Below are 12,928 nucleotides of genomic sequence, written 5' to 3'. Positions count from 1 at the left end.
AAGGAAATATTTAAATATTTTTTTCACATCAGATTTTCATATCATGCCTCCTTCTGGTTGACAATAGCCTCCAGATGGGAACATACGAGTGTAATCTGTAAATCGGCTATCATCACTACCCTTAAAGGTCTAAATCACACTGCACACATTTCTTTCCCCACGTCTCTGAAAATCCCAGGAGGACTTTTCATGGTCCCTTCTGGCTCTGATTTCCCACCTCTTTAGAACTAGCTTTTCCCTGTATGCAGTTTGTATTTGGCCTCAGATGAACCCAGATGTGGAGCTCGACCATTTTCTTGACGTTCACATAGATAATCTCTCTCACCTAAAGCCATGCTTGTGCATAAACTCATGCGTGACTCAGCGGAGGGAGGAGGGGGCGTTACACCCAGAAACACAAATCATGTCTGTAATGAGAGGAGCACCCTGTCCCACAGCAAAGGGAACGTTTCTTCCCTGTTCTTTCTGAAGACCTAGAACCTCTTACCACTTTCTGTCTCCCCTCTTTCTCCCACACCTCTCTCTCTTCTCCCCATTCTCCAGCCCTTCCAAGCCAGCCAAGCAGAAATGTGCGTATTCATGCCTGGAACTAAAACGGGTGGCTTGATTTGGGAGCTCTAAGTTCAGGAGTTTTGTAAAGTCATTGGAGTGGCATAAAAATGAATAGATAGAGAATAGACTGCGATGGAGAGAAATGGAGCATTCCAAATGGAAAATAGAGTGCGTCAGCAAAAGAGATGGAAAAGGTGAACACCGATGAGGGAGGAAGCCTAGAAGAGTGTAGAGTCATAGAAATCAGTTCATAAAGTCATTCAAAAAAGAGGAAGTATCAGCGGTGTGAAATGCTGGTGGTGGGTTAAATAAGAAGAGAGCTGAGAATTGACAATCCGATAGCAAGAAAAAGGTCACTGCCAACCTTCAAGGCCAGTTTTAGTAAAACGTTTTGAATAAAACTTTAGGATCAGGCAGAGGAGAAGTTTGGAGGTGAGAAATTGGAGATAAGTATAGACAACTCCTTTAAGAGTTCTGTTCTAATGCAGTTTTAATTAGAGAAGATTTTTACTAGAGGAAGATACGGGCTCTAGGAGACTTTGTTATCTTAGGACAGAGAAATTTCCGAATGATTGTAGTCATCCTAGATCAGAGAAGGAAAGTTTATGATACAAGGGAGAGAAGAATTAAATAAGAAAAGACGTCAGCGATAGCTTAGCGGAGGGGTTGGTTTTAGATAGAGAGAGTTTATCTGTTTTGACCAGAATGAAAGGCAAAATACAGCAATAGATGCAGACAAATTTATGGATTGTGATGTGGAATATTTCTGGTTAGATCATCTACATTTTCTCAGTGAAATAAGAAAACATGCTATTTGTTGAACTGAGAGATGGGAGATAGGATATTTCCCATACAGCTTGTTATAGTATGAAACGTTAGAAGCAATGTAGGTAGCAGAAATTTACCTGAATATCACCCTCAATGGTGTTAGGCATTTTGGATGATTTTCAAAATTTAGGCAAAATTGTAACTTGCTGTGAGTTAAATTTACGTGTCTTTGATAATCTGCAAGTGAACTTTTTCTTGAAAATTACAGATCCTCATTAAAAAAGTATAAGACAGAGACTAGAAATAAGAAAGGATCAATCTAGGGGCCAGCCTAGTGGCTCAGCCGTTAAGAGCACACGTTCGCTTCTTGGTGGCCCAGGGTTCATGGGTTCGGATCCCCAGCATGGACACACACACCACTTATCAGGCCATGCTGTGGCAGGTGTCCCATATATAAAATATGGCGGAAGATGGGCATGGATGTTAGCTCAGGACCAATCTTCCTCAAAAAAGAAAAATTTGCATTTGTTTTAAGTGCTTTGCATTATTAGTGATCATCTGTTGTGCTTTGGAATCATGTCCAAGATTCAGAAATGACGTCCCTCATCCAAGAAATTCAGGATCAATAGCCATGTGGAGACAACCAATATCAGGAGAAGAGGCTGCACAATCAGAGCTGATAAATGAATTTTTAGGACAATATTTCTGGTTTTCTTTTTTTCAACTAATAGAAATATATTCTTAATATTATGATATATTCTTATATCTCCACTCCATAACATCAACAGAACTAATAAAACTATTTAGCCACATAACAAAATACCAAACTCATAACTAGTTTTCCAATCTACATGATTATGGAAAGTGGATTTATTTTCTCTCTAATTTTTCTATTATTGATGCTTTCTTTAGACACCGAGACAAAGATCAGTAAAAGAGGATAAATTAAAGCTGAATAAATGTTCAGTGTTCTTTCCACTTCTGTCACTGTTTATTGGTTCGGTAAAGGATTTCCATGGTGTTTTAAAATCAGTTCCCTAAAGATGAAGCTGTAACATTTAGACTGCGTGAACACTACCGGCAGTTAAATCTCGCATGGACAGGTGGTTAGTTGAGTGTATGTTGCCAAAGATGAAGTCTGTGAGTTTGAAATGAAGTGTGGTTTGCCAGAGATAATATTGCTGAAAGTAGCTTTGCCAAAATATTTTTGGGGTTAAAGTTAAGGTGTGTTCTTGTTAAAGATATAATTACTTAGGTGTATAAACTTTGCAGTTCAAAATTTCAAGGTTCAATAGTGATTTACTTATTACAAGGGGTAAATTTAACCTTCGCGTTGGGTTAAAGGGATTTAAATGAAGTCACTTTAGGAGCATTGTCAACTTTGTTAGAAATGCACTGTTAACCCATCTATTCTTCAATATCCATAAACTAAAATAATTTTCCATAACAATTTTCTTTTTAAAAACGGAACACACATGCACATATATATTATGTACACATATCTGCAGGTGTGTGTGTGTGTGTTGTACCTCTCCTCAAGGTGGTCTTAAAACTTTTAATTGGAAGTTCATGTTATTGGTTAATAGGATTCATAATTTAATATCTAGCCATATTTGCAACTTCTAAGTCTCAATGTCTTCCTTTCTGTTTTGACCCTCACATTGAACCAATTACCAAGCTCTTCCAGTTAATCTTTTGTAATATTTTCCGTTTATTTATTCCTACCCTTCCCTACCAAGCTTGGCCCAAGCCTGCTGTTCCTTGCTCCTGGATTACTGAAGTGGCCTCTTGTAGCACTCTTTCTTCTTCTCCCTGGTCATACAGCCAGACTTCTTCTCCGAAGCTCCTTCGTGGTTCGTGTGCCGTAAGACGGACTGGTACCCACTGCCATCTAGGTGGAGGCACCCTGCACAGCTTAGAGCAGACGTGCTTTCTGTGCTTTGTTACAGTGTGCGGAAGCTCCGAGATGGGAAAAAAATGTTTGACAAACTCAAGTTTGAATATAAAACTCCATTATTATTCAATGGTAATTCATTTCGATTATCTCATTAAATGTGTGTTTTATCAACTTGAGATTTCTTTTCCCCAAAAAATCTCTAAAGTAAATCACATGTACATATACCAAACACTCTCACGTCATTAAAAATTAGCATAGAACCAAAAAGCTGATGTTAACAGAATAAATAATATAACCATTTATTTTGTTTCCTAGCTTCCAAGTAGTTTCCATTCTTTGATTCAGGGTTCATTTCTCTTCTTATTTTTCCACAGTAGAGTGGAATTTATGCTGGGTTATATCTGAGGGGGGAAAAACGAACAACAAACACCATGGCTCCAGAATGTGATGCCCCAGATATGTGACAGCAGCCCCGAGGCAAAAGCAGATTGTACAGTGTTGTCTACATGCAAAATGACAGTGTTCAGCCTCACAGCTTAGAAGCAGAACATCAGACGGGGCCATAAGCAGCTGTACCGCGTGGACTTAGAGTTCTCCGAGGCACTTACTAGGTCAATAATCAGATGAGCTCCTCCTCACGGGTTCATCCACAAGTGAACCAGTTCTACTTCAGAGGATCTTCTGTTACGTTTGTAAACGATGCCGTGCCCATCGGTGTCTCTGTTCTTTGGCAGTCGGCTCCATTAGGAATGGCCTTAGTCCTTTTTAAAGAGGACCAAGTTCATTCCACAGTCCTCCTTAGCCACCCCTCCTCTGACTTCCCCACACCCCTATTCTCCTTTAAATAGGGTGATCATAAGTCTTGGCTTGCTCCAGACAGTTTTGGAACAAGCCGGTTGTCCTGGGATAGCTGTTCCAGTTGGGTGATGGATTAAATGATTGTCCTGCCTTGAAGCCTCACCTGGGTCATAACCTCCATCAGGTGTGGTCACCGCAAGCAACATTTTGTAATACGATTCTTTCATATCATAATGTTGTGACACAATTATAAATATTTAAAAAATTCTCATGATAACTTTAGAACAAGCTTTGTGTCTTATCTTTCTATCTTCAGACTCTAGAACATTTCTCACATATATTCATGCGCAAAAAGTACTTATTGAATGAAGGAAGGAAGGAATATGTGAAATTTAAAGAAGAATGTAAACCTGGAGTTTTTAGGGCACAAATAATCAAACAGGTGGCCTTGGGGAGATTCTGACCTTGCTCTTGCAAATAGTTGACTCCACACCAAAATTTCCTTTACCAAAGGGGGTTTGGATGAAAGAAATACGAAGTCCATTAAGACTTGTGACTGGGCTGTGGTGGTCTGCTTTTGTTTTCCAGGTTGACCCCTCCACCTTCTTTAAGAAAGTAAGGTTGAAGACATTGAAATCGCTGAGGGATGTTGTGGGGGAATGTTTTCTGTTTCTCAGTAATAACTTATATTTGAGTTTGAAATATTTCAAATAACACAAATAACTCTTTTCCTGGGTAAAACATTGGTGGCATTTATTTCATTGAAGATATATTTTCATCTATCTAGCTCTAGCCACTGAAAAAAGACTGTTGCCTAAAAAAATGCAAGCAACAAAAATTGCAAACAGTTTAGCAAAAAGATTCTGTAACTGAGAGAAGAAATTAATCTTCTAAAAATGGTATTAAGTGCGCACTTAAGGTTCTCAACTTTGAATGGAATACGTTTATTAAAAACTTCTGATTAAATAAAGCATAAATATTAATCTCTCCCATACTTGTGTAGTTTTAATGTAGTTTCTTTGAGTAGCATATGTTTTTAATACGAATTTGGAATAAAACTATGCTTAATAGATTTTGCATTCAGTAAATTAGAGTTAATAAACCAGTGACTGTACGTGACATACAGTTGAAGTGCCTTCTGTAAATGTATTTCTTGGATCCCCCCCCCTTATATGAAGTTCAATCACTTTTCAGTTATTTATTAAAATAGTGATTTTTTTCTCTTAAATCTAAATAGAAAATCACGACATCTGTATTTAGACAAAACTTTGTTTCAAAGTGTCAGAAATTATACACATCTTACATCATTTTAAACACTACATTTCTGAAGGTTTTTGTGAAAGTTTAAACTATAGAATTTTTCTCCAGTAATTTTCTGAACAAACCACACAACTAGAAATGTTTTGTTTGTACAAATTAATTAAATGCATATAAAATTATAATTTACCTAAAAAGCAAATTCATAAAAATGCTTTAGGGGCTTTGAAATTAGTGTTTATTTTGTGTATATATTTATTGAGCTTTCATTTTAGTGTAAAACTATAAATAACAAGAACAATGACATCTATCCTCTCATACATTTTTCTTATTTAAACCCTAAATGTCTCTGGGAGATAACGTTACCGAAACCGAAGTGGGTTCCCTCCTGGCGAGTTAAATCAGTCTACACCAGAATCAGTTGTCTCACAAAGTAAAGTGTATTTGTGGCAAATAGGAGACCCTGAGGAATCATTTCCAGAGTCATGGAGTCCCCAGACAAAGGGAAGCAGGGACATTTATTTGGGATGGGGAATGAATATTCCAAAGGGAGAGGTGGGAATCCTCTTACACAGACAGTTGGAAAACGTGAATCCACATACACTGCAGATGATGGTAACAAGGCCTAAGCTCCTCCTGGAGAGCTCTTAGCCTTAAAAATGAGGCAAAGGTCACAGGCAAGCTCTCATGGCAAGGCGTGGTCCGGTTCCAGGTGGTTGGTGATGGCATCCCCTGAACATAACAAAAGGAAAAAGAACAATTTGGAAAGAGTTAAAATATCCAAACCCACCCTTGAGTTCCTGGGGGTATCTAGTCGATGACAAGAATACAAGACTTCTTTTCACTCTATTTTGAGAGAGAAGTTGGGGTCTTAAATCACTTCAGAAATTTTAAATGACTTCTTCAGTATTAAAATTGGTAAGTATTAGATTTAAGATTTAGGCCCAATCTGTCTGCAAATTCTATATTCTTTACGCTGTATCTTGTTGTCTCATTGGTATTGCTACTGAAAAGAATTTTTTTTAGTTAAATTCAATTTATTTTGGTTCAAGAAACAGGGCTGAAGTTAGAGATTGCACAGATTAAATCCTAAAGTCAGATTGCATAAATTGGTCCTTCTCTCAACCTTAGTCATATAGTTAGGCTTTATCTCCATTAAAAAATTAATGTAAATCTTGATACATTTCACTATCTACAGTTAACATTTGTTGAGGGTCATGTCTCTGCCAGCCACTGAGCCATTTACATGTTTTATTTTAGGTTTTCCTCAACGACAGTGTAAATCAGGTGCTGTTATGATTCCCATAATGCAGATGAGGAAAGTAAGACATGGAGGGGTTGTTTAAGTAGCTCAGATTCATGCAGTCAGCTGGGGGTGCAGACAGCTTTCCCAGAAACAAGAGCGGTCCCCAACCATCACATAACACATCCTCATGCAGTCACTGTGCGTTTACTTTATAAATTGGGCTTTCAATAAGGAATTTTTATGGAAAAAATATCATTAAATCAGTAAGACAGTAAATTCTTCTTATGGAAAAAGAATAATCAAATCTGTAACTTTAGAGCTGCTGTCCTTCAGGTTCAGCTACATGTCCTCGTTATGTTTGTGTAATAGTATGCATCTATCATAATCTCGTTATAAACTCGTTTCTGGCCATTAAACATACTGTACAATAAAGCATGTATAACTGCTCATTCAAGCCTTGTGTTACTGTAGTGAATTAAAAATATACCTAAATAGGTTTAAAATTAGAGCAATATTTTTCTACCACTTTAGTTAACAAGGACCTATGTTTAATTTTGCATAAAATGTCACCCATTTATTATACATATATATATAAACACAATGTCTTTACTTCTAATTCTAATGTGCATAGAAATCATATGTTTTTGTTTTTAACAAATTGGTATGAGGATTATGTAAATACTATCACCATTTTTTAGATGTGTCCACTTAAGTTGTCAAAATCACATAATTAGGGCACACAGGATGATCACCTAGATTTGTCCTGAAAATTTTATGCAGATTCCTAAAATAAAAAATAATACTTAGCATTATTTCTTTTGGGAAAAACAAGCTAAAAATAATAATTTGCTATATAGTTATTCATACTCAAACGGGAATAGCACTGTTTAATGGCATTATACATAAACTGATAAATGAAATCACAGAGGAGACCCCCTTCTAATTATGCTTAGAAGAAAGTTTTGTCCATTTTCTTTAAAATAGTTGTTCTTGATCAATAAAAAACATAGAGTCCTTACATGGAACCTGATTAAGATTAGTAAAGGGCACCACTTTTTTGTTGTTGTTGGTCCCCTGCGATTTGTAAACAAATAGGCAACAAAATTTTAGCTACTTGATTTTACCACTATCTTAATTCATATGACTGTCTATTCAAGAAATATGTATTCGTAAAGCCAGGCTATTTCCTTCTAGTGGCTCATGTCTATACAAACCTATTAGGTTTATGTATTCAGGAGTACCGAAGACTCCTTTTCAAATAGATTTGCATTTATCTGCCTAATATTATATACATCATTTTTAAGGCAGCAACTTCATTTCAACTATCTTCTATGGCTTCTCAATTATCATTGAATCCTTTCTTGGGGTCTTTTCCACCTAGGTATCACTATCACTTAGCACAGTGTCTTGAATATATAATCACTCAGTAAATGTTTATAGGATTAAATCACTAATTAAACTCACTGTCATTGTATAATGCTGAGTATAATGTAGGCCTTGATGGTAATTGAAAATAACACTAAGGTGTTCATTTTTATATGAAGAGTGAATGTTTGTGTAGTGTGTAAACAGTTCAACTTCATTGCTGCCTCTAGCGTTATACAGATCAATCCTCTTTCATGCGTGGTCTGAAGAATTCTAATGTAAAATTCCATTGATGTTTTGACATATGATCTTTTAGACATTAAAGAACCAGCAGCATATATTATTACTTAACAGAGCTCAAAACATGCTCCTTTTATAGTAAAACAAGTTGAGTTTGCAGGTCATGTCCAGATATCCTTGATTTTTTTCATGCCCTTCTGCGCTGTTGAACTATCTCCGTCTTTTGCAACATGCTCCTTTACACCCAATTGACAGGTGGAGCTGGAGCTCGTAAATATGTCTAAATTCTACGGTAGAACATTCTCGCCCTACGTATCTACGTATTTACAGATAGTGCTCAGGCGACAGAGGAGTTGCCATAGGCCAGAAGCAAAGACAGTAAAATAAAACAGAGAGAGAAGGAGGAGGAGAAAAGAGAGAAGGAGAGAGGAAAGGAAAGGAGAGGAATGACAGAAAGAAAGAGAGAGAGACACACTTCTTTGATTCTCTCATAAAAGAAAAAGTGGGGTCTTCAGTGTGCGTTCATTTGTAACTAGAGACAGCCTCCTCTACACACCAGGTGGGGCAGGGCTGATCCAATTCAACAGAATACTGGTTCTTTTCTCCATCTCTCTTAAGGAAACTTTCAGATCACCACAAAAATCAAATGAAAACGAGCAAATGAAAAGCACAGTTTGAAGGTGATCAGGTTATCTCATCTTGTTTTTAAGAAATGTCAACCCCAGACTTCCTCCTACGTGAGTCAGGGCTGCCCTGCTGCCTTCAACATCTTAAAAAGACATGGCAATGATGTTCCAGGAAGGGTTTCTGCTGGACTTGAGGCGTATCCCTCTTTGCAGAACGCAAGTTAAGATGCACAGGTATTCTCAAGCACCCAGCTTCACACTAGTGGGTGACAGGCAGATGAAACTGGTCACAAAATCCTGAGACACATGCACTTGTTTATCCTTTCATCTGTTAGCTATCCATTCATTTCCGCTGCTAGGAAATTTTCCAGGAAATAAGAATGCAAAGATGCATAAGGCAGAACATGTAGGTGGTGTTTGCCTTCAAAAGTCTATGGTTCAGTGAGGGAAATGCAGCGTATTGGACACGCCTTGATCCGTCTCATAGTAAATGGTTGAGGAACAGAAATGGGGAGCTATGAAAACACACAGAATTGACATTTATCACGTGAGGCACCTACTTCACGGTCACTTGGAAGGCTTTTGGAGGAAGAGGCGCCTGAGGTGGGTTCTGTAGCTAACAGGCAACTACCCAGGGAGGAGGGAAGAGCTCTCAGGCTAAGAGAAAACGTGTGTGGTGGGACCAAAGTGTAACTATTTTATCATAGCTGAGAGCAGATGATGACATGACTTGTATCAAGGAGATTGCTCTTTAATCTGAACTCTCTTTAGTGCTGTAGCATGTTTGTATTTGCATTTAGAAACAACCACCTTTCACAAAGAGTGGAAGTTTTCTAAAGGGGATTAAGAGCAGATATAACGATATCAATTAAGAAGTTATTCATGGTACTTAAGGTAAAAAATGTCGGTGACTTGAGTAGATAGCTTCTGAACAAGTGGAGCAAGTGGGTGGGAAAGACTTTAAGAGAGAGAAGTAAAATACGACTGCAAACTAAAGGCTAACCAGGAAGATAGAGGCGGCACCCGTTCTTCCAGAAGCAGATGTGGAGTCCCAGAAAATGGTTTCTTTTTGGCTACACTGAGCTTGAGCGGTGAAGTTACGAGTGGCTAAAGAAGAGGAGCTAATAAAGGAGAATAAAACCGAAGTGACCAGAGAGATAGAGGAAACCAGGAGTAAAAAGACATCACAGAAGGTGAAAATAAAGAGCATGTTGTGGGAGGTAAATAAGACAAGACTGCAAAGGGCCTTCGGATTTAGGGACAAAGCAACCAGCAACAGTTCTGGCAAAAACATTTTCAGGATGATGGTGGAGAAATCTAGTATAAACAACGAGTTTGGACTAATGCAGTTATGTTAGCTGTAAGTAAAGATGGAGAGTCGCTGAGAACACATGGAGTCAAGGAGGGCTGTGGGCACGTGTTTAGAAGCTCCTGTGAAAGTGCCAATAGAAGAGGGCGAGATGAAGTCATAAGAGAGAGAGGATAAGGAGGAAGACCCAGGTGGTGAAGGCAGGCACTAGGATTCAGGGGAGAAGGTGCAGGATGTGTCTCCCATTGTGATGAGGAAATGGGTAAAGTCGAGTGAAACCCAGAATTGTTTGGGATGGGATGTTTATAAGGCTGTTCCTGTTTGATGGCTCTGTCTTCTCAACATGGCTCCATCTTGATACAACACGACTGTGTATAAAGCACAATGTGCATAAAAAAATAACTGCTATCCATCTGATTCTCCTGAGTCCACACATAGTTGTTATCTGAAAAATAAACTAAATACCTAATCCCGTGAAAGCTGAGTCAGAATCACACAACTTCAACAATTTTTTGGTTTACTTTGTATAAAATTACTCAGGCTCTTCCATGCTTCTGATCTTGGACCAACCGCCCATCTCCGCCCTCACTGTGAGGTCATCACACTGTCCCACGGAGGCCCCGAAGCAGTTCTCCAGTCTCCCGAGTTCACATCACCCGGGAACTGCAGGGGCTTAGTCGGAGTTACGTGATTCACATCTTCATTTTTGTTTTTGTTTTCCTTTTTTAATCTGTCCAGATTTTCCAAGTCACTGTGTGCCAGGTTGGTAAAGAGGTAACTTTTTTTCCAGAATCCAGAAATGGATTGAAATTCCTTTGCTTTGCAAGAGATATTATCCTCACTCGCTTAACAAACATCTCCAGTAAAGAGCTTCAAAGACCCAGAGAAAGTTAGCAGATTCATTTTCCTCATACTCTCCTTGTCTTCTGTTTCAATCGTCCCACAGTGCTAGGAAAGAGATACCTTCTACTGTACTAAATCCTTTCTGACCCGATGTAAGTTTAAATGGCTGAGATATTCTTTTTACCCTATGGGTGAAGTTTAGGAGATGGGTCCTCCAGGCTGTGCATAGCATGATAAATAAGAAGAACAAAATCTTAGTACGTCTTTTCTACTGACTCACCAAGAGCTCTAGTACCAGCCTTCTCCTGGCCTGGATGGAGGTCACAGTGAAGCCAGGAGCATGGGTGAAGCGAAAGCAGCAATGGACGTGTTATAACCCTGTTGTTGGAACTTCCAGGGCAAAGCAGTCTGGAGACACAGCGCCAGTGGTGCATAAGCTGAATCTTACACATCAGGTACAACAGGCTCAGAACAGAGCATCCTTGCCTTGAGGATAACATCTGGTTTATCACCTACAGCAAAAAGACAGTGAGGCAGGAAGCTGGCAGGATAGTGGGTTCAGCAGCGACATACTGAGTGAGCATGACCCGAGAATGTACAGACAGCTACTAGTCTGTTATTCTCAGCCCTAGCTCCACATTAGAATCATGTTGGGGGGCTTTCAGTCACCTGGATGCCCAGGCAATGTCCTACTGAGTCTCTGTTATAGGACTCAGACCTTTAAAACTCCCTAGGGTGGTTCCAGTGTGCAGCCAAAGGTGAGAACCACTGCACCAGAGGAGGAAACCTAAAAGCAGACTGGAAATAACGCTTTTGTGAAATTAGGGGCTAGTATGCTGTCATAATCTCTTTTCAATCTGGACACAAATTCCCTGCAAACTTTAACATGTCGTTATGCTAATTATTCCTCTAAAGCTTGTGTGGACTGGGAAGAGTGGGTTTGCTGGTCTTCTCCAGTATTGCTCTAGACACATGATTCCTTCCCATGTTGTTTTCCAGACTACACCAGTGAGGACAGAGAAATGAGAAAATCCTGGTCAGAAAAATGAAAATGGGCTTGAAAAGTTAAATTACAAAGTAGAGGATTCATGGGTCTTAAAAGAGTTATTTTTGACAGAACTCACAACTAAACTTTTCACCTCTATCACTTAAATAAAAAAAAACAAAAAAAAAAACTCAGTTTCCAGATGCAAACGACCAAAGCTCTAAGCACTGAGTTTAAGAAAATTAAATTATGTGCAATAACTCTCCAGCTATCAATTAGCCGAGAAGTCATCATTCAGAAGTTCTGGAAAAGAATTCACTAACATTTGCAAATCAACCCAATATTTCAGTGCAAAGGCAAATGTAATATAGTTCACTCAATCAACATATTCTCCGAGGAAACTGGAAAAGCCTTTATGTTGTTTGTTTTCCAACACAGGCCCACACATTGTTTATCAGTGTATACCATCCTTTCTAAAACGACATTTTTATAATGCGAAAATTGTGTTAGCTTGTGTAAGTATTAATTCACATATTTTACTGTGGATGTCAGCCTGACAGCATGCATGGTGAGAAAATATTACACATTGCCTAATGTGAACGTCCCCCCTGGAGGAGATCGCTGGAGAGAAATTCTACCCTTGTGGGTCCATGACAACCTCTGCCAGGAAGATGGATATGATTAACAGATTTTGGAGAGGTTAGCAAGCCTGTGTGAGTAAGAATTTTAAAAAGAAATGATAAAGTGCAGGTGGCCTACACAAAATAAGAGACATAAAGAAGAGAGAAGACCTCTAGTAAAGTGCATCGGCCAGCGAGCATCCAGTTTTGTCATCCAAAGATAATATTTTCCAACAGATCACAGTGAAATATATGTAAGTATATATGACATGTAAAGCCTCCTAAGAAACTCTTTGACCAGCCTCTTCTGCCAGATCCACTGACAATTATAGAATATTTGACCTCGACGAGAGTTTAGATACCGGGAAACACTGTATTGGAACATACACAGATTCCTTCCATCACAGTTTTGCTGGTTGCTT

The sequence above is a fragment of the Equus quagga genome, chromosome 8 (genome assembly GCF_021613505.1).
Source record: "Equus quagga isolate Etosha38 chromosome 8, UCLA_HA_Equagga_1.0, whole genome shotgun sequence".
In the NCBI taxonomy this organism is placed as follows: Eukaryota; Metazoa; Chordata; class Mammalia; order Perissodactyla; family Equidae; genus Equus; species Equus quagga.
The sequence above is the reverse complement of the archived record's forward strand: the minus strand, read 5'-3'. Positions refer to the sequence as shown.